Source organism: Apis cerana, linkage group LG3 (assembly GCF_029169275.1).
Source record: "Apis cerana isolate GH-2021 linkage group LG3, AcerK_1.0, whole genome shotgun sequence".
NCBI lineage: Eukaryota > Metazoa > Arthropoda > Insecta > Hymenoptera > Apidae > Apis > Apis cerana.
Genome location: NC_083854.1, coordinates 5,868,169 through 5,894,491, shown reverse-complemented (window position 1 = coordinate 5,894,491; position 26,323 = coordinate 5,868,169). Strand labels below are relative to the sequence as shown.

At 36.9% G+C, this 26,323-nt stretch overlaps 1 protein-coding gene and 3 long non-coding RNA genes across 11 annotated transcripts in view; 2 read left to right on the top strand and 2 right to left on the bottom strand.

The window, feature by feature from the left end:
• The window catches only part of LOC107997278 (protein outspread), a 181,543-nt gene that overhangs the window by 28,165 nt on the left and 127,055 nt on the right, over positions 1-26,323 (bottom strand). The window lies entirely within an intron of this gene.
• LOC114577465 (uncharacterized) lies at positions 20,316-21,321 on the top strand. The gene is made up of 2 exons (XR_003697582.2): positions 20,316-20,675; positions 20,991-21,321. It is a non-coding gene; the product is annotated as an uncharacterized LOC114577465 (long non-coding RNA).
• LOC114577466 (uncharacterized) lies at positions 21,816-25,974 on the bottom strand. The gene is made up of 2 exons (XR_003697583.2): positions 24,659-25,974; positions 21,816-22,659 (listed from the first exon to the last, which is right to left on the bottom strand). It is a non-coding gene; the product is annotated as an uncharacterized LOC114577466 (long non-coding RNA).
• The window catches only part of LOC114577467 (uncharacterized), a 42,178-nt gene continuing 41,238 nt past the window's right edge, over positions 25,384-26,323 (top strand). For both annotated transcript variants that reach the window (XR_003697584.2, XR_009829114.1), the window contains exon 1: positions 25,384-25,512. This is a non-coding gene — a long non-coding RNA (uncharacterized LOC114577467). The remainder of the gene's footprint in view (positions 25,513-26,323) is intronic.

Sequence of the window (26,323 nt, the reverse complement as noted above, 5' to 3'; positions counted from 1 at the left end):
ATACGCTTTAGCTTAGGTTTCTATAATCTATTCGATAGGAAAGGGTCGAGAAGAGGATTTGCTCGTCGATCGAGGATACGATTCATCGATCATTTTGCACTTCAAAGGAGATAATCTGTAATTAGAAGAACGCGAGGGATTATCTATCGATTATCTCTCGATGATCTTCGTTCTTGCACGATACACCATCCTTTCTACGATATCTCGATGAATTGAAAATATACGACAAGATGTATCGAATAATTCAATCTATCAATTGGCGTTTAACATTGGCCTCTTGTTTTATCGAAATTATAAAAAAAAAAAAATCAGACATGATACAATTATATCAACGATTAATTCGAAAGAGTGGAGATAACATTTTCGTGAAAGTTACAGTTAAGCTTCTCACGAGATTCGTTTCGCCATTACTTCACGTTCCCGATACCTACATTGATGTATCATCGATGTCGGCGATGCCACAAAGTTGCAACACCGATCAAAATTACACCTTTCTCGAGGCTTAAACGAGGCCTTTTTTTTTTTTTTTTTTTTTTTGTAACCCGAGTACAACACGTATTTCGAAAGGCAATGTATTAATCACCCGCATTCTTTTTCAACCAAATTGAGCAACGATGTTGCTCCCCAAAAAGCGGATCGCGATCACCTTTTCCGTGTCCATGCGTCTTTCATCCCGCTCCTTCGACTCGCGTGCACGCGAAAATAATTAACACGTTTTACAAACGCAGGTATACGCGACACGAGCATGAAGAGAAAAAAGAGAGTAAATTTTAAAAGTAGATTTTAATCGTGATTATGGCCATTCTCTCGTTATTTTCTCCCGTTATGTTTCAACATTTTTCGCGTTCGACGTTCAAACTCGTGCGAAATCTCTAAAAGACGATTGATAAAATTATTAGTAAATTATTCCACGCACGTTAATAAAAAACGATCTCGATCAACGAATAGATTTAGAAACTCATTCAGAGAGAATTAAACTGCGGATCTATAAATAAATAAATACAAATACGAAGTATGCGTATTATACGTGATACGGTAAAAGGTAAATATGAATTATTCATTACGATTTTTAAATCTCCGTAATTACATTAAAATTTGCATAAAACATCCGACGCTGTTGAAAATTGCCTAAGAAAGAATATTTTGAAAATTTTCTTGCATGATAAAAGGAAACATTTTATCGAGGTACACGGTTAAAAATTGATAATTGCCTGTAATTCGATAATCGGCTTACAGGAATAATTCGTTTCGAAAACGGGGACGAACAGCCACGGAAAGCCACTGGTTCACTCATTTCTTACTTGTCTGTGGCAAGCAATCGAAAAGCACGCAACAATCGCATAAAAAACGCGATTGGAGGAAGGAAAATAAAAATCCGCGAGCCAGGCGTAAGATCGGAGGGGACGACTGTCCGTTTTAAGGCCGGAGAAACATCGCGAGGGTTACGCCTTAAATTATCCCGGCCCCTCGTCGTTTATTCGCCGCCAACGAGGCGACTCGGCCCCTAAGGGAAGGGAAATTCGTTAAATGTAGATATTTTTCGCGTTGCAAAGCGGTTCATTAGCCTGCCCTCGCGATAAAAGAGGCTGCTAACGGTAAAGGTTCGTTACAACAACCTCTTATACCGCTTAATCAACCGGCGCGCGAAGAAGAACGAGAGGTGTCGCGCCGAGTATACGCGGCCGAGATGGAGAAAAATTGTGTTCCAGAATCGGCGCGACTCGACGTTTCACAAAATACTCGATCCTTAATTTATGCAAACTGCGGATGTATTTAAAAAAAAAAAAAAAAGAGAGAAACCGATACTGCAACCTTGAGCGATTCTACGTTTTACCGAATTACCTTGATTTGCATCTAAACTACGGCGATTTTCGTATTCAAATTTTTTACAATTAAAAAGGGATATTTTTAAACGTATCTTCGAAGATTGAATTGAAAGGATAAGTTCAAATCGATGATAAATCTCTCTCTCTCTCTCTCTCTCTTTCCAATCGAACCTCAAAAACTCGATGTTCGCGCGACACGTTTCGCAGCACGTGGTGGGTTGCGGGCTCGCCTTAACGCCTCCCACGCACCGCCGAGCCGGTGCAGCGTTGTATAAACAAATAACAAATTGTAGTCGCCGTGCAACAAAGCGGGGCCCCGATCGTTGGACGTTTCACGGATCGGCGTGTAGTACGGACGTCAAGTGTACTTAATTGTACGGTCTCCATTCAGCCGTGGCAAGAACGCGGATAATAGAAAGTAAGGACGGAGTGTGGCGCGCGCGTACACCATGATGAGGGGGAGAAGAAGGGGGGCCGGTTGGAATTTCGGTCGGTCATTTCTTCAAATCGCGGATTTTATCGGCCTCGATCGGCCGTAACGTACGTTTCGAAGGGGAGAGGGGCAGAGGAATTACAACAAGGAGGGATCTCGGCAAGGAATCTAACGGGTTGTCTCTCGATCAAACAACGTCGTTCCCTTACGTGTTACTCGAGTGATTTACTAGGAGGCAGCCGGTTAACCGGATTAGCGAGTTTCCAGCTGCAGATTCCTTTTCCTTCCACGATGAAAACAAATTTCTACGTTTTCTTTTCCTTCTTTTCTTTTCTTTTCCTTTCCTCCACCGTCGGTGAAATTCATCTCCTTGCCACGTGTTTTTGCACGGGGAAGGGGGAGGGAGATCGACAGATAGGGAATTTGCGGGACGTGAGATACGCTGGTGTATGAAACGCGCCAACGTGTCGACATTACGTATCCTCCGTAAGGAAATCGGGAAAGAATTCGAATTCGTATAGAATATCAGCGATATCGGTCTTCCGATTCCTCAATATCTTCCTTCGATCGCTCATAATCGAAAAACCAGAGAAAAAGGAAAGAAAAGAGAGAGAGAGGAAACTCTTGGTAGCGTTCCAAAACAGAAGTCGGGCTCAGCTTCCAGCAATCGAGGGCTCGAGGAGCAATTATTGGCGAGGAAAGGCGAGGAAACGAGTGGATAGGGGATAAAATCGGAGGATAGAGTCGAAGCGGAGAGCACAGGCACGAGCCTCTCTCTATTAAGCCGCCTTTCCACGTTCCTGTGCGCGCGCATAGTCTCGAGAGGGATTATGCGCGCCTTGGTGTCCACGATGGCGATACATCATGGGCATGTGTCCGGCCGTTGTGTATACACCGCCGCGTTTTTGTCCACGCGACGTATTTATTAGCGTGTGGCTTTCTTTCGGGACACGGTTCTTGATTTATCTGGAACGGCCGCTTTTGGAATGTCATTAACTCTCTTGCGAGGCCGTTCTCGTTGCGTAACGCGAGGAATTTAGGAATTTCGTCGTGGCCGATATAATCGCGTGGCTGTTTCCTAAGAATTTGCGTTCTTTTAGGAAAAAGATCGGTCCAAAGTAAAATGAAAATGTTGCGAAGAAAAATGTTTCAAGATTTAGGAATAAATATACGATATCGTGTATAAATGAAGAAAGATGTTCTTTCGAGGATTCTTTAAGTAGGAAAAAAATTCTAACGAGTAAGCGAATAGAAATTGAATAAAGAATTGAATAAAGAAAAAGAGGTTTATAAGAGGATTAATAAATTGGCCAAATAAGATAAATAAGAGAGCAAGGAAGAATTTAAAGAAGGGTATTACAAGTGGCACGAAAAAAGAAGTAGGAAAACGAGTTAAAAAAATATTGAAGAGATAAAAGAAATGCTTAACCGTAATGAAACAAGCAGGAAAAACGAGTGGCGGGCGAGGTGGCGACGAGCAAGTCGTGTAAAAAAAAAAAAAAAAGGGTACAAGCAACCGAAAGGCGCGACCAGCCGGAATGTCAAAAATAAAAACACATTCTGGTTGGTCCAGACTTGTCGAGGATGCGCAAGATCTGGTACCCGGCTGCATCGTGACCCGATTGCGGTGTCCATGGTGTACCAGAACACAGAGATAAGATCCGCGCTACTTATGTAAAACACGAGTTGTCGCGCCCCGTGGCGGTCTCTTCATCTTGCTTCGCGTCTCCTCTCCCCCTTTCCCTTCAACGAGTAATCGATCGTTGGAAAAATTTCAATCGTCAAAGCACTCGAACCGAGCAAACACCGAATGGAATAATTTGCCGAAAAGAGGCCAAATATCTTTTGTTCTGTCATCGATTGATCAATAGCGATGATTAACGTTCACAGATATCGCAAACAGAGTACGAACAAAGACCGATTCTCTTTGACCAGCAGATGAACAATGGAAAACAATGGAAAATAGAATAAATCGAGCACGGTACTCTCTCTTTTTCTGCATCGGACAGTCGATTCAAAAACTATCCTCCTTAACATCCGAACTGAATTTTACAATTTTACAACTCCATTGAAAATAGGGATATCGTATCGATACAACTTGGAGTGGAAAAAAGCTTGGTTGTTCTCCGGCAGCTGCCAACTTTTCATCGAATGGAAGGTCATCGAGAGCAAACGTTCCAAGGTTATCGGAATATCCGCTTCAGGGACGAAGCTCGAGCCTCGATCCTGGTCTAATTAATTGCCGCAATTAAAACGTAACGCCCTGCCCGAGTCGCCGGCGAATTTACGGAAATTAGCAACGCTTATCGCCCTCCTCGCCGTCCGCCATGGTCCCCGCCTTGTACTCCGCGCTCGATCCACCGTCAGATAAGCGGGATTCTTGTTCGCGTAATTTACGAGGCGAACTTCATGCCGGCCCCCTAAAAATTCATTAAGCAAAAGAACGATTCCTTTTACGATTCATCGGTACACGGGAAAGAGAAGAATGGAAGACGAAACTAACGAAGATGCAGAACAACGATCGAGCGAGCGTGTCAGGGAAAGAACGAACGAACGAGGAGATCGAGGAGAGTGGAACTTATTCTTCTTCTTCTTCTTCTTCTCCTCCTTCTTCCTCTTCTTCTTGTTCTTGAAGGGACGCGTGTGCCGATATTCCGTGTGCTTTTCGCACGGTCGACTAGTTCCATCTGGAAAAGCAACGGGGGTCTGTCGGGTGTATCGTCGCCGGGTCTGAACGATCTGGTAACTTTTCATCGGTGAAAACAGGTCCCACCGGTGTGTCCAGGGGGAGGCTCGTCGGGAAAAACGATCGATAAAACCGGAACCCATCGAGACACGAACAGGGCGACGCCGGGAATGGCCATCGACGCCCTCGCGAGCGACCGAGCTCGAGGACGACAAATAGTTCAATTGATCGTGGATAATCGTGGGGTTGGGATTAGGGACGACACGAAATCGAGGATGCTCGATTACGCTTCGATTGCGTACGATCGAGTTCTCGATGGTTCTGTCTTCGATTTATCGTACGTATAATTTTACTTGGGTAATTCTATTTCTGTATATTTCGTTTCGAGAATAGAATCTTTAAGTCTTTCGTACATGTAAGTATTTTGCTTCGTTATATTCTTTCCTCTTTGCAAGAGAAGCAAAGCTTTTGCGATTAATAATTACGAAATTACGGTACGAAAGAATTTTAATAAAAGTTGGATCTTGTTGATGCAATATGTTAGATTAGAAAATACAGAAGCACGGGGTTACGTGCTCGAGCAGATAAATATAGATATCCCAGACTTGGCCATCTATCGTGACGAATATCAAGACTGAATTTTCATTTAATTCGTCACATGTTGGATCTGAATCATAATTGGATCAAGTTATGCCCGCCCTAAGTTACGAGTAACGATAACGCTTTCAACGAAACTTATGTAAGATTCTACACGGTGTAATTTCGTCTAAATCGCGGTTGGATAGATCCGCGCGTCGGTCCTCTTGCACCGGACACGTATCAGGTACCGTGATCTAAATTACGCCTTGAGAAGTTGTACCCGCGATCTAAATTATATGTACGCTCCGGTAATTCTAAGTCACACTTATGTGCAAGTTATGCAGGAGATGACCGAACATCCAGGTCGATAAGAATCGTATTAGGGTGTAATTACGATACTTCCGACGGTTTTCCTATCGTCTGGAATTTTAATCGACCCCATTTGCGTTAATTTCTGATTCGTTCAGAGTTCGATTAACCGAGAACGATTTATTAATGGAGGTAGAAATTAGGAGACGATTGATTATTCTATACGATTATCTATATCGTTCTAACGAGCGATAACCATAACCTCACTTTCTTTTTTTTGAATTCGAGAGAACTTTGAAACTAACGAATTTTAATCCACGAAATTCTCGATCCTTTCTCTTTTTCTTTTTTACTATTGTGCCAAAACAAAATCTCCCAGGATAGTACCATCGAAGTTTCTGCTTTATCGTGGAATTAAAGTGTACAAAATTGGATCGATAAAGATGAACAACGTGAAATTTTGTCCCCGTTGCCTTCGTTAAAATGCATCAATTCACACCTCGATCGACGAACACATTTGCCAATTCCCCGGCGAACAATTTCACAAATTTTCACTGGTGAAAATGCGCACATCGCCAACCTAATTACATCGCCGACGACTTGGAAAACACAAAACTGTCCAATTATTACCATTATCACGATTCTGTCCACGGAACGACGATAATGATCGATCGATACTCGATTCAATATTCTAACCCGTTTCGTCAATTTTATTAATATTCCTGCGATGATTAAAGCGACAATCCGGGACTCCGTAATCATCGATCGATTTCTCCGAATCGACTTTGTCGGTCGTCCACCGAGAGATAGGGGGCTAGAAACTGATTAGAATACCGTGGATTTCCTCGCGGCGCGAACGACCCCTCCCCGTGCAACGTGAAGGAATGCACTTCTGGCCGTGCCTAACACTCTCCGCGCCTCGAGATGAGGCTTACACCGTCCGTGGCGGGCAGTGATGCTTTTCAGCCATTGGTGACGAACAATTCCGTTGCAAGCGTAATATCCCTTGAATATTTGGAACGACTCGACCTAAAAGTTGACCAGAGATTAATGATAATTAACCAGTCGTTATATAAGAAATACAAAGCAAATATAGAGACACGATATATTCCGCCTACTCTTTTTCAATTTCTATCGTACATACGTATACCGATGAAAGAAATATATGTATATTCATAATTCTATCATTTCTTCACGCTTGATAAACGCATTATTCAAGTTCGATTGTTATAATCTTCGAATAATTTCGATATCTCTTTGAAATAAAAAATTGCTGGAAATCGTGAGAATAACCAATGAAATTAAGATCGTTTTTTCTACGATCGCCTCGAGCCCATCTTTTGTTGCGCCGATTGTAAAGTGTCGGCGATGGAAGATGGTAATATAGGAGGAGATGATGGGATACGTGGTATTATTCGGGTGGAGGGGAGAGACGCGGCGGAGGGATATAGTCCTCGTTTAATGTCAGTTAGATGATTAATATTGTTTTCCGTTGAAGTATTAAGAGGTTGTCGAAGATTGAGAAAGACATTGAAAGTCTTGTTCCCTGGGTTTTATGGTTGTTGCTCGTAGGTAGGCTCGATCGAGAGCGTTGAGAGATATAGAGAGCGGAGTGATTTTATCGGCCTTGTGACCGTTGTTTATCCTTCCTTCGATAAACACTTTGCTCGTTTCGGATTATCTATCTGCTTCGCGTTTCATTCTGTTTTATATATATATATATATTTTTTTTTAATTTTAACGATATAATAGGATTGACGATATCTGTTGTTCTTGATTTTCTTCAATTCTCGTAATCGTCCTTGTTTGAAATATGAATAATATCGTTATACAAGATTGATGAGTTTCTATTGTAAATTTTTAATTTCTACATTTCAAGATAAGATATCTATCGAGACATAAATCAATCGGAATAAAACGAATAGTTAATCAAATTATTACAAGGATATTGAAAATAAATAAAAAGATGAAATCGCATTTTCTCGTAAAAAGAAAAACAAATAAATATTTATGCATTCAAGCAAAATTAAAGATCAAGCAGAACAATTGCCATCACATCACCAACGACACACCTCCTCGCTCCATTAAGCACATGGATTACGTCAATTACAAATCGCCAACGACGTAAATAACTCCACCGTTCCACCTTCTACGACTTGACTAACTAATTTACGATCTGAACGATCAATCGAGCAGCTGAAACAACGCGTCTCTAAGCGCGTTTAAAAAAAAAGAAAAGAAAAAGAAAAGAAAAATCCGCAAAAGCTCATTATCGCAAGACAATTTAAGAAAAGGTTAAATCGAAAAGGTTAAAGGGGGGAAACGCGTGCTCTCCCTTCGTTGGCTATCTCAATCAGTCCTCGCGAGATAATACGCCTGTTTTGCAACATTTGCAGAAACCCAGCCACGACTCGAGATGAGCCGATAATTTAATCGACACCGATCCGTCGGCCATCTCTCGATCTCTCGAGGACCTTTCGAGCGGCGTGTGGCCCGTCTCATGTGGAAATTTCGTAATTAATAAATCCCCCGAATGGTGATCTAAACCCACCCACCGCTGCTTTCTGAACCACCTCGATGTGTATCGTTCGTAGCCGGGCTGCAATTAAATTAATGGGCCGATGTCCTTATTAATTGACTTCGCCCCGGGTACAAATTATGGCTGGCATCGCAGCGTGCTCCCGGTGGCTACGTTCATTAATTAACGGGAGGTTGATCTTAAATGTGCGGTGGATCGAATGTGTGCTGGTTTCACGAGGAGAATTAAGAAAATATTTGGAAGATTTGGAAACGAAGAAGTGGGAATTCTGGAAGATTGGATTTAGAGATTTATTTGAGCATAAAGAAATTCTTAAAAGGTGTAGGAATGAACAAACAAAATTCTCGAAGGGTTTAAAAATTAGGAATCTAAAAGTACTTGGGAACAAATGCGATAAAGCTTGGAGTTTTATTCTTTTTTCAAAAAAAGTTTGGATAAGGAAACTGCAAATTCGTCTTGGAAACGAAAAGAGAAAAAAAGTAGAAATTGGGAATCTAAAAATAATTGGAAACAAATGAGACGAAGCCTGAAGTTTTATTTTTTTTTCAAAAAAGTTTGGATAAGGAAACTGCAAATTGGAAATCTTGGAAACAAAAGAAGAAAAGTAGAAATTGGGAATCTAAAAATATTTGGAAACAAATGAGACGAAGCTTGAAGTTTTGTTCTTTTTTCAAAAAAGTTTGGATAAGAAAAGTGCAAATTCTTAGAAACAAAAATAGAAGATTCTGAAAGGTTTGTGAAAGATTTAGGAACAAGGAAGAGCATAGAAGTCGTCGGAAAGTGAAAGAAACAAAGGCTTTTGCAAGAGTTGAAAACGAAGCAGGCTGACATCTTCCAGCACGAAATGAAATATTCGCGAGTAAATCTAAACTAACTTGTCTTTGCACAAGATCATGTATTCCAACACGGTGCTTCCGCATGCGAGGACTGCATAATTCGAGCGATTCTTTGTATAGCGGATGGTGGCATTATTATATTGCCAGCAATGTTTATTAACCGAGATACACGCGCCGGCCGGCATGCGCATTAATCTTGCGCTCGCGCGAGATAAGCAAACGCTCGCGTCACTTTGCCCGTCTGTCTGCATATTATTTACGTCATCGATAAATCTTCTTAACGTAACGTTAACGGCAATCGCAATAGACTCGTTCACGACGATTAATCGAGTTTCGAGGATAGAACAAACGAATTCTTGCTAGTAGAAATTCACGTTCGAGGGAAGTTGAGCAACGACTCTTTGAACGAAAAGAAAAAAAAAAATGTTGTTTCGAAACAGATTTCATAAACAGATCATTTCTATTCCCATTAAATTATCCTTAATATCAGCAATTTTTCAAATAATAGGATTCTAAGTTTTTTTATTATTATCTATAACGCGTCATCGAAAATTTCATTTTTCTTTCCTTATATATATATATATATATATATATATATATATATATATATATATATATATAAATTCCAACATTCCAAAACGACGAACGAACGATCACGAGTCCACGTTCCACCTTCCACGATCCCATCGCAACACGATCAACAATAAACGTAACGTTACATAAGATCGAGAGCAAGATCGACAGAAGAGGCGAAGAACTCCTCTCGGCGAGAAAGGAAATGTCGACTCCGTTTCGCAAGCCCGTGGAGGGCCGAGCACGCGTCTGCCACAGGATTCTCCATCAACGTCCTTGATCCTCCGCCTTTTTCTAGATTTCACGAACGATCCGATCGTCCCTCTCACCTTTGCACGCCGAAGCGTGGAACATCGTTAACCTTTGAGATCATCCGCGCGAAACACGCACGCGTGCGTGCATTCCGCGCCGCGAGGAAGGTTTCCCTCCGCCTTTTTTTTTTTTTTAACCGAGGAGTATTAGCACAGGATCGCGACGAGTAACGGGATCGAGGGGATCGATCGTGGCTGAGATCGAAGGTCCCCCCCTCCTCCCCGAGAGATTCGATTCGATTCGATTCGATCCGATCGTGGAATGGCGAAGGTCGCGCAGGCGAAAGGTATATACCGTTGGTGAGTTATCGATCCGTTCAGGAGATCGATGGACGGAAAAGCTGGCCGGATCTAGAGGATTCGAGAGATTCGAGATATCTGGAGCTCAAGAATTGGGGATGGTTGTAATGGATCCCAGTTGTAATTTAAAGAACCCAATATCCGTGATTATTATTTAATGGGAAAGTATAATTGGACTCGCAGTTTTGGTTTTCTATATAAACACAAATGAATACGAATTCAGTTAGATTGTGCTTATTTTCTCTCATCTGAAAATGTAAATACAATTACCTCTTTTTCGCATAAAACTATATTTTTTGTCAATGTTCTTAGGTACTTTAAGAAAATAAAAAAATTGGTGGAAAAATGACTACTTTTGAATTTTTAATCGATGCGTGTATTTGGAGGAGAATATTTAAACTTTGTCCAAGCGGTAGGCACAATAATGTATCCCTTAAAAAATTATTTAAATTAATTCCGAATTATTTTTACATGCAAACTTCTCTTATCCCACGGAACGTACACGTAATAGCTCGCAAATTAACCGCAGGATGAAGTTATCCTAGACCTTGAGAGAGATGTCTTCCCTCCCACGTTGACGTTAATTTATGTGAGAAGCGCGTATCCCAAATTCAACCTCAACGTTTATCCAGGCCAAGTTTCTACCTCATAGACGGAAACCCTTCGAAGACAACAACTTGTTCGTTGCAACAACCAAGTTAACCAAAGCGTATTATGGAAAGCGTCGTGTCTCTAAAATTGCGGAAAATGATTTCAAGATGGATGATTTCCTCGGGATGACTGTTTCGCGAACCCTGGTTATATGATATACTCGTTACTCGTGGGAAACCGGCCCAAAGTCCAGGAAGAGGGTATATTACCGGGGACTTTTTCAACTCGTCGGATAATTTATGGGCCGTGTACAACTGTATATTAAAGCCTCCTCGACGAGAGGAGCCTCTTCCCTTAAAAGTAACCAATTACTTACTTGGAACACAAAACGGCCTGTAACGGCCGAGATGAAAAGTAAACATTCATCTTCGAAGACCCGCCGTACTTGCGTCATCGCGCGCAGGTAACACACCTGTAAGCTTCCCTATGAATAAGCGATTGAAAATCTGGGACAGTTGTATCCTCGCGCCTTCTCTCCACAAAAAGACCGCCAGAGAAGTGTGAAAGAGACGGGAATAATGTTTGCGTTTCCCAGGTATTTGCACTTTGCAAGTTGATGGGGAAATATCGGTATTATCAAGATTGATCGAATTTTTAGTTATAAAGATAGGTTTTAGAATTTTCTATTTTTTTTTTCTTTTAATTATTCAACACCGATGATTTCTAAACCTCTTGGCAAACATCGAATATTTTATCGAAAAGTAAAAAAATCACCAAATTTCCAAATCGTTCGTTACATTTTAATTAATTAATTAATTATTTCATAATCCAATATAATTTATTGGATCTTCGCCCTAAGCTATCGCATCTTTCCAAACTATCTTTATCCACTTCATCATCGTCTCACGAATCGAAACGAAAACCGCAAAACAGCTCGACAGTGGCCCGTCCACGCGACCACCATTCCAGTATCGAATCGATTATAAATTATTGAAATCCGTGAAAATTAATTTCGCTCGCCCATAGGCTATAATAAGGTTCTCGAGTCCACCTCGAATACCCGTTTCGTTATTTCATTATCCGCGACGATGGTCGGGAAGCAGAGTGGCGGGAAAATAGGTTACGGTGGCTGCAAGATTAATGGTGCCACCTGCTCGCAATTATAGTCGCATAGCGCGTGCTAGCGCGTGGATCATCTTTCCGCCGCGGGCTCCACAGGAAGTTCCGTCGATAGCCCTTAAACCACAGACTATAATACGCTTCCCTCCCTATTTATGGCGTGAGAAGTTTGTCATTTCGCGGAACGACGATTTTAATTTGATTTGTGATCGCGCTATTTTCCGTTTTGCGGTCAATTCCCTCGACATTTGTTCTCTGAAATTAAGTGTTAATTATTTTATGATTCTAAAGAACCATAATGAAAAGTGAAAATGGAATTGTAGAAGTTTAGTTACAGTTTTTAATATTTATTTAAGAATAAAATAGTAATAATAGTTAAATTTTTATTTTTAAATCTGTAGATTATTTATAACGTTTTATCTACAATTTTTCGTTCATAAAGTAATCAATTCTTATCTTTTCTTTTTCAACGCTTAGAATTTAAATTCTAATAATAAAATATATGATTATATTATTTCTCTCTCTATAAAATTCTCTCTCTCCTATTCCCTGTTTCTATTTCAAAAACGATCACGTTCCGTATCCCCTCGCATTAACAATCTCACCTCTATTCTTAATCAAACACTCTCCCCTTCCTTTCAATCCAAAAAACCATCTTATCACCCCACGTTTCCCTCGAGCAACACGAATTTCACCAAATTCAGACCAAATTCCTTCCATCCATAAATAAACTCGATGCGAAAGAAAGAAATCGAGCGAATCAACCATCCATCCGTTCATTTCCATTTCCAAAGATCATCGCGAATGTGGATAGCGATTAAAAGTAAAATACGTGAAAAAGGATCGGTATCGGGAGGAAACGTCCGTTTTTCCTCCACGTTCCAGGGTTAAGTGAGTTTCGTTTAATCCCGTCATTAGCTATTTCCTCGGCCGGGAAACGGGAGGCGTTCTCCTCTTCCTTCTTCTTCCTCCTCGACACGCCTCTACCATCATCTATCTTGTATCCTCTCGCGAGAGCAGAGGCACCAACATTCGCCGGCCGTGGAACATCTTAATGATAATCTTCGGGGTGCGAGGGAGGGAGAGCCTGCATTAAACGGGGCGCAACAGCGAGAATGGGTGGTTGTCGATGGCCTCCGACGGATCGATCGGGCCTTCGAACGATTAGCCGGTTGAAATTGAATGGCCTCGATCGTTCCTCTCCCGTTTCACGATGTAATCCCATCCGATGCTCGAACGCGAACTCTGATAACCCTTTGGCCCGACGATAAGATACAAGCTTGTGTCACGCTTATTCACTTGTGGATGGATTTCTGGTTAGAAATTAGGCGACGATCTTGAGATTTTCCACGATTTGATCTCGAGATTCAGGATGTTGTCGTTATTTAACAAGGATGGAGTTAGGTTTGTCGAGGGGGGAGGTTGTTGTTAGGAGGTGGAAAAAGTAAGAATAATTTAAATAACTTGATGTATCATTTATCATCGTGTAGTCGATGGCATTATGGTAAATGTTTTGTGCATAATGAAGAAGCCTTTTTTAAGAATGTTTAATAATTAGAGGTGTTCGGGTTTCGTTTGATCCTTGCCGATAATACTCTAAAAACCGGTATTAAGTAAAGAAAAGGGAAACCATTCGATTCTCGTTTATTAATTCCTTTCAATTTTTTGTTAATAATAGTTAATTCTTGAATATTCCTCCTTCTAAATTGATTTCTCTAATTTTTAATTGGGAACGTGTAATTCCAAAAAATCTCGAGAGGCTGAAAGGTATCGAGATTCCATGGATGTTTAGATGGAAAGTATCCGCAGGATTGAAATTCAAAAAGTCATTCCTTTCATCCTAATCCTAGTCGAGAGGACGACTCTCGCTAATGCACAAGCTTGTCTCGTGTCCTCGCAAATCCTTGCGGCAAACAAGCGGCCATATTTCAAGGGAAGAATCGACGTCTTTATACGAAAAGTAAGCAAAGCGTTCTCCCTATGCTTTAGCCACTTACTTCGACTGAAAGCTTGCTACTTTCATTTCGGCACAAAAGAACTGCGGAGTTCTAGTAGCTGAACTTTGACAACAATACTCGAATCCAGGCTTTTATTCTTTAAAGAGCATTCTTTAAGAAAAGATTTCAAAGACTTTCTTTCTTTCTCAACTTACTCTAGATACAAGTCGTCAGAATTGTAGTTTAGATGCTCTCTTAATTTTATTGAAACTCTTCTTTATTTTTCTTTACTTTTTTTTATAAATTTATAACTTATTCTCCGTACAAAGATACAAATTCTTGGTAAATTCAATTTTCTTGAAAATCTAAACTTTCCTTCTCCCTCAATTTCAAAGCTGCTTTCACGATCTAGAATTTTAATAAAATATCTCATTCTCCTCAAAATCTGATTTCTCCATCCAACTTTAATCACGATTCATCCGAGACCTGAATTCCTGATAGATAAAAATTGAAGAAAACAACCTGAACCGTGCAGTTGAAAATATTCCACTCTTCCTTGCTCGACATCTGAGTAATTAATAATTCCCTTAATGCACACAATCCCAACTTGATCGTCGAACATCCATTTCCTATCAAACCCATCGATTAAACCGAGATCAATTACAATCGGAGAATCCCAATAATAATCCTATCGAGAGATCGTCGTGATGCATCCAAAGAAACGAAGATCCAGTCCATCTTATCACGTGTATTCGCACGAATACTCGTATGTTAACCGATGGAACGTCGGCGATGTTCAATATCCGTTCGTAAATGGTGCACAGACTGGCCTGTACTTGTATGGACACCGTGTATATACTTATGCCTGCACGAGTACGTTATGTAGGATACGTGTATGTACGCACGCGTGCTACGTTTCCTGGTTGCTCAGCTATGGGCGTGTCGCGATGGATACGTGCATGCAACGCGATCTACGTTTGCAACGTTCAATTTTCAACTTATTCCAATCGTACATACGGATGAAATTTATTGTGCTGGTCGCTTTGGTTGCAACGAACATTTGAAATGTACGATCGGGAGGAAATTCTTTTCATCTATGGAGTTGAAAGAGTGATAGATTCGAATAGTTTGTCCTTCTTTCTAATATTTTCCTCTCGAAATTTGGAACAATGTGCTCTGCATCCAGAAATTCCTTAGCTACAACTTATATACAATCTTAGAGGGTGATTTTATTCCACGATCCGCGCTAACAATAAATAAACGTAAAGAAGGAATAACAGGGTTTCGAGATTTTCCAGAACAGAAAAAGAGACGCAGAACATCTTCGGAGTCGGATCTCTCGTCACGTTTCGCATTATTCAATATTAACACCAGCTCGATGAGTGTGAGGTTAGTCGAAGTTGCAGAGCACGGGCTTTCCCACCGCACCAATTTTGCCATTACATTGTTGGTGCCACGGTAACTGGCAATAACGTACGCCGGTGTAACCTTATTCACCGACAATCTCGAACGTTATTACGCAGTTCGGTTTCACGCGGTGCACCGTTATTCATCGTTCTTGAGATCGTTTACTTTGCAATAACGACGCTGTTCGCGGCCAGTCGGCAAAGAAATGGAGAATCGTTTGGACTTGGCCTGCAACCCGGTCGAGGACGTGGATAAATGAGATACTAACTCAAATGTACCCCAATGTTTATGATGGGTTCCTCCGAGTGTGAGGCCATGGAACGTTTTGACGTGAATTATTATAGAAAGTTTGTTGAAAAGTTGCACACTTAGTAGCTGCAACTCAGATTCCTCGTATTTTGTTTTTTGGTTTTCTCGTAGATTGATTTATTTCTTAAAAAATTCCGGAAGATTTGATTCATATTTTGTATTTTAAAATTGTTGACTTTTTGACTTCGTCCAAGAGTTAATCTAAAAAGATTTTAGAATTATGTTTGCCGATCGTGTTCAAATCAGGTTTTATATATTTTATATAACGTAGAATGGTTATGAGCAATTATATGCTATACATTTAGAAATGGAAAGATATGTATTTTTCCATCCATTAATACAAATGAGATCATATTCAGTATTCTTTAATCAAGAGTTCTTCAATTTTCAATTAGATACAGGAAATTACGATCTATAATTTTATACGTAATTTCAGTCGATTATTTTGTGAGAAAATTACATAAGCCCTTATCTATCTTGCTTTATCTATCCTTGAAACAAATGGAACATAAGTTTTTACTTAAGGAATAATATCATCTCTAAGTCTCATCCTCCGTTTCTCTGTTCGATCTTGGTAAATTTCATTATTTCTTGAAAATAATCTAAACACCATATTGGGAACAAATCCAAGACGGATAATATATCTAGTACTATTCTACATGGAAGTACTAAAAATAAGTTGACATACATTAGATTTTAAGGCAAGCATTCTTCAAATACAGTCCAAGAATAATTCTCATTCCAAGATACCATACTTGGAATCATAAAACAGGCGCAGATGTTCTTAGCAAATAGATGTATCTTCCTATAAGAAATTACACCAAACGAGACTGAGAAGATATTCTCACTAATATTGCAACAGGTGAAATAACGGCACAATATCTACACGCAAATTAAATCAATTATCCACAAAGATGTTAATTGAAATAACTCTTGAAACTTGCCGAGCTTACATTTAGAATTTAGATAAAAAAAATCATTTATAAGGACAAATCCAATCGATTAAATGCAACAAAATTGTGGATAACTTTAAAAAAAAAAAAAAAGAAGAGAACGGTTTAACGTTCGAATCGGCTTAAAAAATAAATTCAACGGAAACGGATTAAAGCTGAATCGAGATTACTTTCTCCCATTTATTTTTTCAATTATCCCACGAGGAAGTAATTTACTTATAGTCCGCAGATATCGAAGCAGTCACGAAAATATTATTTGCGGTTTCTCCCTGTTTCCCTTTTTGGTTAATCGAGGGAAAAATTGCGAGCAGGAGAAAATAAAAAGAAGCGAATAATGGTTCTGATTAAATTTCAAATAGCATCGCCGGTTTATCAGGGTCAGTATCGAGGAAATCGCACTTTCTCATTCCGATGGCTCGTTTTGCTTTCGTCCGCTGGTTTTTGCGGATAAAAATAGAAATAGAAGAGTTGGCGTGCAAGGTGTGTTATGCAAATGAGACGACAATGAATGTTTTTGTATCGTGGAAATTTTGCGACGAAACGACAGATGTAATGATGATGGAATTAAGTTGAATGTAGCAATTAAACTGGAAACTGTGGCTTTTGTGGCTAAAGAATGGTTAATTGAGGGAAAAATGATGGAACGTGACTGTTTTGTCAGTTAATTGTTGTAAATTATCGGAATTTCTGGAGGGAAACATAATTTAAAAGGTTATGAGAAACTTGATGTTAAATTGAACGATATATTCAATAAATATAAAAATTATAAATTGATTATTTTTCAAAAAAAATTTTAATTTCTTAAATACGATCTCAAAATTTAAAGTTATTTTAAATGTGATAAAAATAATCCAATTTAAAATTCAAATCATGATGTAAAGTTTTGAATTCAAAATTTTTCTATCTTACAAAATTTCGTGTCTAATAAAAATTTTAAAATTGAAATCTAACATCCCAGATACCACGAATTTCTAAAATCCAAAATCTAATTTCTGAATTCCAAAATCCCGAGAATTTTTTAACATTTTTCAAAATTTTCTCTTGAAAGATAAAACTTCGAAGACTACCAACATCCAAATCATCATTCGGATAAATTCCGTGTCTATCATTATTATAAACAGGAAAGAATTCGTAATTTCCAAATTGGCGTTACAACCGGTCGTTTGTGTAATTTTCGTGCCATAAATTTTTCGTCCTCGGCGAGAGCGCGGTTACGAGCGGCAATTTTAGGACAGGGCGATTCCGCGAATAGACCACGCAGGACGCTTAGCGATCTTTGACACGCAAATGTACTCGTTCTATCGTTTAAACCCATTTCTATCGCATGCTGGTGCAAAGAGATCGTTAACCCTGCCAGTCCGATGCTCAATTATTTACTGACTGTACCTTCCTTACGCGCGAACTATCAGAAGAATGTTAATGTAAATTTATCCTCGACTATTTCTGGTTATTTTGATGAAAATTTATGCCATTATGACAAAATTATAACGAAATGAATAAATTTTAAAATTATTCCATCAATGATAATTATTAAACAAAAGAAATAGAATCCAAATTAAAATATTCTAAATTTAACATAACCTAACTCTCAAATCTAACTCTAATTGTAGTCATTATATATAATCTACCGACATTCAAGATCTCAAGATTTTAATGTAGCAATCAATGATAAAGAGTAGAGGATGTACTTTCAAAGTCTAAATCTAAGTCTAATAACCCATCACGATAAAATGTTAGAATTTCAAACACAAGCCCTAAACGTCTCCCGGTTCGTCCGAACAATTTCTATTACGTGCAAGCGTTGAGATCATTACCCCCTCAGCACGGTAATGTTCGGTAATCAGGTGTATTTTAACGAGTAGCCGCAGCGGTTCGCGACTTACTAGATGCCTGAACACATTTGCGTGGTTACGTTATGCAGGTGTATATGTACAGGCCGTTGAAATGCCATTTCTGAACGACACGAGATCGTTGCACTCGCTTAGACAAAAAAACTTCCTTCGTCGACCGACAAATCTACTTGTTTTTTTTACTCAAACTAATTCTTATACTATACTATGCTATTATATTTTTTAATAAGGAAAATTTTTTATGATACAGTAAATAAATAAATATATCATTAAAATCTCAATTTTATAATCTTTTCAAAAATAGAAATTTCCTAACCTCAATCTATCTAATTGATCTCCAAATCAATCAAATCGTAACAATTTAAACTTGATTCACTTATCTAAACATGCTAATTACATAAAATACATAATTAATTCTTATGTTTGCAATTAATATTCAATTTCCTAACCTCAACTTATTCAATTAATGTTCAAATCAACCAAAACCATAACAAGTTTTGATTTACCTATAAATCCAAACATACCAATTAGATTAATATAAAATTCCTTTTTGCCACTTTCGTCTGCCAATAAAATTGAAAATCCGTTACACATTAGATTTATATCCGAGGTACGAGCAAAACATTTTGATAACCCGTCAAAAAGTGCAATGATTCGATGGCAAAAAGTGTTTCACAGTCAAGAAAATAATGACGGCAATAACTCGGCAACAATAAAGCATAAACGGCTCGTTCTACTAATTAAGAGTATATCGCGTTAGCAGTTCGACGAGCAGGAATGTATAACCGAAGATACGAGGTCGTCGACACGTTGCTATCCGCCCCGTTACAATGTAAATATCGTACGCAATACACAGACGAGAAACGTGCTCCTATTATACCTTTCTCCATTCCTACCAACCTTGTCTCTAAGCCGGAGAGGGTAATTAATATCAATGAATAACGATATACGAGATTTTCGAGATTACTTAATTTTTAATAGATATGAAGAAATATGTTTCGTTTGAGTTAAATCGCAAGAATTGAAGAATTTTGAAAAATTGAGAGATCAAAGATAATGATAATTTAATGTAAAATCCACAAACATGATCCATGAACGATATGTTAACAAAGAGAGGAACATTAATTAGGACGAAAAATAAACGTAACATGATTTTAACCGAATTCCATATTAGAAGAGAAACGTTTCGACCCAATGACGCTCGCTTAATGACAGTCATGTTAATTATGCTCTGCTTACCATTAATTACATCCGTATACTGATGTGCATTTTCACGAAGAAATCAGAATTGAAGACAGATTCTCTTCTCTCAAGTAGCTGTTTTTCTGCTTTTCTTGCACAAGAATTGGATCACCAGAATAAAAACTTGTACTAAATAATGTAAATTAAATTTGATGACGTTGATTCAAGTTTTTAAACGTGATATTTATATGATTAAAATCAAGATTCATTTATTTAATGATATTGTCCTAACCTCTTAATCATAGTATGAATAAAATACTTCATACTCATGACACTATATCAAAAACTATATAAAATTACAAATTAAATCAACAAACTTTTTAACACAGTTTTAATGAACAATAATAAATATATCACTACGTTTATAATCACTTATAACAAAAGATTATCGAGAAAAACTAAAAATCGCGAAGGAAATATCCACTTACTGGGTCACAACTGAAAACCTCCAAGAACTCTATAGATGTCGCTTCTTTTGCGGTCGCGTTTCCATAGGGAAAAAAGGAAAAAGCAAAGGTTCGTTGTGCGATTATCGATGCTATTGGTGCATGCGTGCGCGTAAATCGCATTTCGCAAATAAGATTTCGCAGTGAAAAATACGTTTCTCTAGAGTCCGTCTACTAGAGAATAATGCACGACCCACGTTTACCATGAAACAGACACATTGAAACGCATCGTCGCTCTCATAGAAATCCGTCGAGACGTTATGTTCCATGTACAATGGCACGTGCAGAGAATCATGAAAACGACAAGTTTAGCTCGTAGGATGTCGTTTCATTCAAGACTTATCGAGATTTGCTCGTTGATTTATTCTGTCTGATGTGTCTTCGTTGTTGGATGGTGGAATTTGAACTTGCAAAAGTTTATGAATGACTGTGAGTGACAAATGAATATTTCAAATATTTTGTGAGAAAGTACGTGTTTCATATATATACCTTACTTTATAGTTTGATTTTTATTATTTTAATATATATTTTTATTTAAAAGAAAAAATTTCTTAACTTTTAATTCTTTTTTAATTAAATAAAAAAGTTTTGCTATTGTAAAGATGTCTAAAATATTTTTAAAATGTTCATTCATTTAGAAGATAAAAAAGAATAAATGCTAGCATATACCTATAAACGGCGCAAGCTAAAAACGAATAAAATGAGATCAAAGTTTGAACTAACGTTTTCTTTCTGTTCACGAAGAAACCCAATCACCAAGGATCTAATGCTTCCCGACGATGAGGCATCGTAGGGGCTTTCTTCCTTTTGGACGCGTTGTATCGATTTCCGCGTCGCGGAAACCACAGAATCCCCGAACAAGACCGGTCGCTTTCGACCCGAAACTCTGAAACCTGAGACATACAACGTCTCCTTCGAGGGACAGCGAAAAAGGATGTGGCACTGCTTCTACGCTCACCATCGTAACGATTTTTATTGTTATTCATATCCACTCGGAGTTATATTTCAATCTAATTATTATAAGAATTTATAACAATATAAAGTTGAATTAAAATATTTTAATTAGATAAATAAATTGTTTAGTTTACTCAATACATTCTAAAATTAAAAAATAAAATAAAATTGTTATATAAATCTCAAAATACTGCAATATTTCAACGAATATATAATATGCATCAATATCCCCTAATATTTCAATAAGTTAATAAGAATAAGTTAATAAGAATCCAATACTGCAACCCAATAGATATTCTCAGATAAATATGCTAACAAAATACTTCAATACTTTACATGCAAGTGCCTCAATGCTCTAGCATATAAATATTTCAATGTTTAATATTCTGATATAAACAATCTAGTATTCCTACATATTCTATTACTTCAATATGTCAAACATATCAAACATCTATTACTTCAATATGTCAAACATATCAACAATCAATGTTTTAATATTATACTAGTAACATAACCTATCTATCCTAATATAATAATTTAATATTTCTATATATGATTATTCTAATTACCTAAATATAGATGATGTAGATATATAAATGTCTCAATATACTATTACTTACACTATATATCTAAATACTTTATTGTTCAGCATTTCAATAAATAAACAATATATTCATTTATCATGTCCCAATATATGAAATTTTAACAATGTGATTATATAAACTTAAAGTATCTTTTTCATTAATTCAATACATATTAGCCATAATATTTAAACATGAATCCTACAATCATTTTTAACAATGAGTATATCTGGTTCCTTTAATTTTTAATCAATCTTATATTGCAATATTTTCATAATCATCCCATTGACCCAATAACACACATAACCTCTAAATACTTATGTTTGTTCTTCTTCTATAATCATTCCCAATCATTAAATATAAAAATTCAAAACTATGAGTCCATGATTCTTCCACTTCCACATCAAATAATCTATACAATTACGCCCACGAATGCCACAACATCCATTCAAACTTAATTTCTCATCAATTGTCTAGATATGTTCTCTCTCACACAATCGTCTTGCCAATAAATTAGATTCCACAGAATGTTCTCCACAGGACCGTTTCTACTAAGTACATGTGTTACTCTTGCCCCATAGATAGCAGATCCAGCGTGGAACGAGGTAGTGCACCATGGCGCGGCGTGGGACGAACGCATTGTTCGATCCAACGACGGTCTCGACGACATGCGCCAGGAATAAAGAGTATAGGTTAGTTTTCATAGGTACTGCCTCCATAAACGCCAAACGCTATTCGTGGATTATAATTTGTGCTTCGATAATGAAGGATAATAAAACGCCGTGTGGGATTAGTTACGTCAGTTTATCCTGAAGAAAGAGGATATCGCTTTCTCTTGCTTCCTTCTTTAATCCATCTTTTTTGCTTATCTTGTCTTTCTGTAATGTGAAATTATTAAAAATTTGAAATTAGAAAGAGAGATAATGATGGACTGGAATTGTCTTGGGAATCGAATCAATCTTGTTCGATTGAGAATTCTATGAATATGATAATTTAATCAGAATTACCTTGGGATAGTGTAACTCTAATGATATTCTCTGAGAAATTGAATAAATCAAAATTGATGGAAATTTTAATATATTTAACTTTTAGAAAATTATATATCATCTGAATATGCAAGATTTTCAATTTAATTTTTTTTTTACTATTATATTTCAATCTTTATTAAACATTCAATGATACAATTTCATAAAATTTCTTCCTCGTACTCTAAGGGAACATAAAACAGTTAGAAAAGATTCACATCCTCAATATCAAATCAAAATATCCCACAGATATTTCGCTACGAAACTGATATTATGAAACGAGTTTTCCTCTTCGATTATCATTTCATACGCAATTCTCATTGTATGCAAACTACCCTCCTTGATCCATAATCCCGTATTTTTTTCCAGTTATCTACTCGTAATTAATACCTGAAGGAGACACGAGGCGAGAAACACAATTTCAAACGATCCGGATAATCGGCGCGAAAAAGGCGTGGAACCGGATGCCAACAATCGTTTCGTCGATACCTCTTGATTTTCTGGAATTCCAACGAAACTAGAAAACGATTAACACCACATATCCAATGCTTATATTTTCGTACCAGTTATGGCTATGCCATAAATGATCAATCCACAGATCGATGGATCGGTAATATCAGAGATACAACACGCGATACGAGAAGGAATCGATCAGCCTGTTCATTGGCCAGGGTCGAGGACGATCGTTTGTGATTTGCAATGGCGTAGCACGCTACCGATCGTAATTAAAAGATCCGATATGTTGGCGTTATCGTCGATAGAAAGGTTTTACGGTCCATGGATCGAGAGTTATCGTGATCGATTGGCGATCGTTTAATTATCGACGCACAGCGGTTCATTGCTGCTCTCGCCACCCCTCCCGCCGGAAATTAAAATTAATCGCGAGACCATGGGGAATTACGTTGCAACGCTTAATGAAACCGAGCTAGATAACGGGCTTGTGTACGAGAGATTGACCGTTATTGCTACTGCTATTTTTCTGATAGTATAGATGTTTTCTTTCCTTTTATGATGGATATTTTTCTTTTTCTCTTTTTTACATTTATATTTTTATGAAGAATTTAAAAATTCTATTGGCTATGATAAATATAAATTGTAATATTTGTAATAAATTGTATATTTATCATTAATATATATTAATGATAAATATGTATATTTTTATATGAATTTATCAAGATTGTATAAATATTAACACAAAATATTAAAATATACAAAACTATACTTAAAATTACAAATAAATATTTATTATATTAATATACGAACGATTGATAATGATTATTATTATACGAAAGCAATTGTCACTTTTGATTTCGATAATTTTTTAATAGAAATCAAACAGAAATGAATAATTTCTACGAATACAAAAATTTTCCTCGTATATGTAATCACTGCTTTATATTAATTTGTTAGAAAATTGTTTAAAATGCAAAATTTCTTCACATCGCTTAAAGATAAAAAATTTTAGGTTAGGCACGTCACGTTGATGGAACAAACGATTATATATATTTCTCAATAGTTTATCAAATTAATCCATTCGAAAGAATTTTATTATTATTATAAAACAATTCTTAGAAATCAATTTTTACAACTTTTTTTTATTTTATTTATTTTATAATCTTATCTTTATTAGTTTTCACCAAATGATATATATATATTTTATATCTTCAAAACATATACGTTACATTATTCCTTCTTTCTGTTGTATTACGTATGAAATGCTATCAGTCTCAAATGGATTAAGAGATGATAATTTATCGAAAACAATTCAAACCATTCAAACCAGCATTTAGAATTTATCATTTAGATTATAAAGTAGAAATCAATATAAAAAACAATTATCACTCGATTTTACCTTTCCACCAATCCGTATCACAATTAATTCATACACAATTTTCCTATTACTGTAACTATTACACACAAAAAATGAAATTTCGTTGAAAAGATATTTGCTCGTACTTGTCAGCACATAATGTATGACTCATTGCATAATACTCTATTGGCCACATGAATGTTAACACGCGTCGAGTTTTTATGCACAAGTTTTTCGGTATCTCGCTTTGACGTAACTTCACGTATATGAACTTTCACTCTTGCCAACTCTCGTATCTTGAAAGCATAATGTTTCTAAATGCTTTCTTCCAAGAAAATAGGTACTCGAAGTACAAACCGATTACGTGTACCGAATAACGCGAATATAGATATGCGAGTACGGTTTCTATCGACTAGAAAGACTTATGCGATTTATGCCCTACGGGAGCACGTATCTCACGATTGGACTGAATTCTAAAGGCCGATAAACCGACTCATTTGTCCGTCGAATGATCCGGCAATTGAACGATTATTTTGTTATAAATCTTAGACTCTAAGCGAATAGAGGAGAAAATTATCTGTTGATCGATGCGGATTACAACAGATCGAAATATATAATTAAAAAGGTTAAGCGTGTGTGTAATGGCGATGCTTATTAACCTCTCACTGTCGCCCTCTATGCGTCATAGATTCGTTTCTTTATACTCGAACGTTTTCTGTGCATCGAATAAAATTGAATTTTTTTTTATTTTATCTCTTGATAGTATATAGAAATAATATGAATAAATATAAAGTTCTGTGTCAAAAATAAACAGTGTAAATTTCCTCAAAACTATTTATTTCGTATAAAATTTCTTCGTTTACATGGAAAGAAGATTCCAACTTCATCATTGAGAGGTTAGAATGGATATTTCATTTTCTGAAAAAAGCATTTCAGAATTGAAAAATGTACACATATCGTCGAAATACTTCTTTCTCGTATGTATTTATTTTCTAATTTGTTCTATTCTGTTCTATTTCGGATTGTTTGGTTATGTTTTATATGTTAGCTGCCATGCCTGTGTCTTTCTTCGAATGTTATTATAAATTGTTGAATTTTAAAAATTTATTTCATTTAATAATAATATTGCATTTAATTATTGCTATTTACATACTTTTAATGTTTTTGATGTTATATGTATAAAAGAATCTAAAATATTTTGATGATAAAATGATATAAACTACCGATAAGTAAATTGATGTAAAATAAAAATCATATTAAATGACTAGCATGTTACATAGCAGCTAATGTATATTGTTTAGTTTATTTGTTGATTTATATAATTATTGATTTATATTATTGATTTATATATTATCTAATTCTATATTCTCATTTTAACGAAAACGTACATTCATTTTGATATCTTTCTGAATAATTCTAACAAGAAAGTGACTCCATCTTAATAATTATTGCTATTACGTAGGATTTTATCGAGATATCGACTCTTATCGATAATTGCACATCGAAAGTATAAATAACGAGAGAATAGAATCTTTTCTTTTTATTATTCTTGAAATATAATTTTTTCTTATTTTTTTTTTTATTTTGCGGTCGATCATCGAGGGCAAAATATTGTTAGAAGATCGAACAGACGTGGAGATAAAGATCTTCGTTCTGAACGGGATCGTTCGTTATGATCTCTTCGAGATTTCATTGAATCGATAGGAA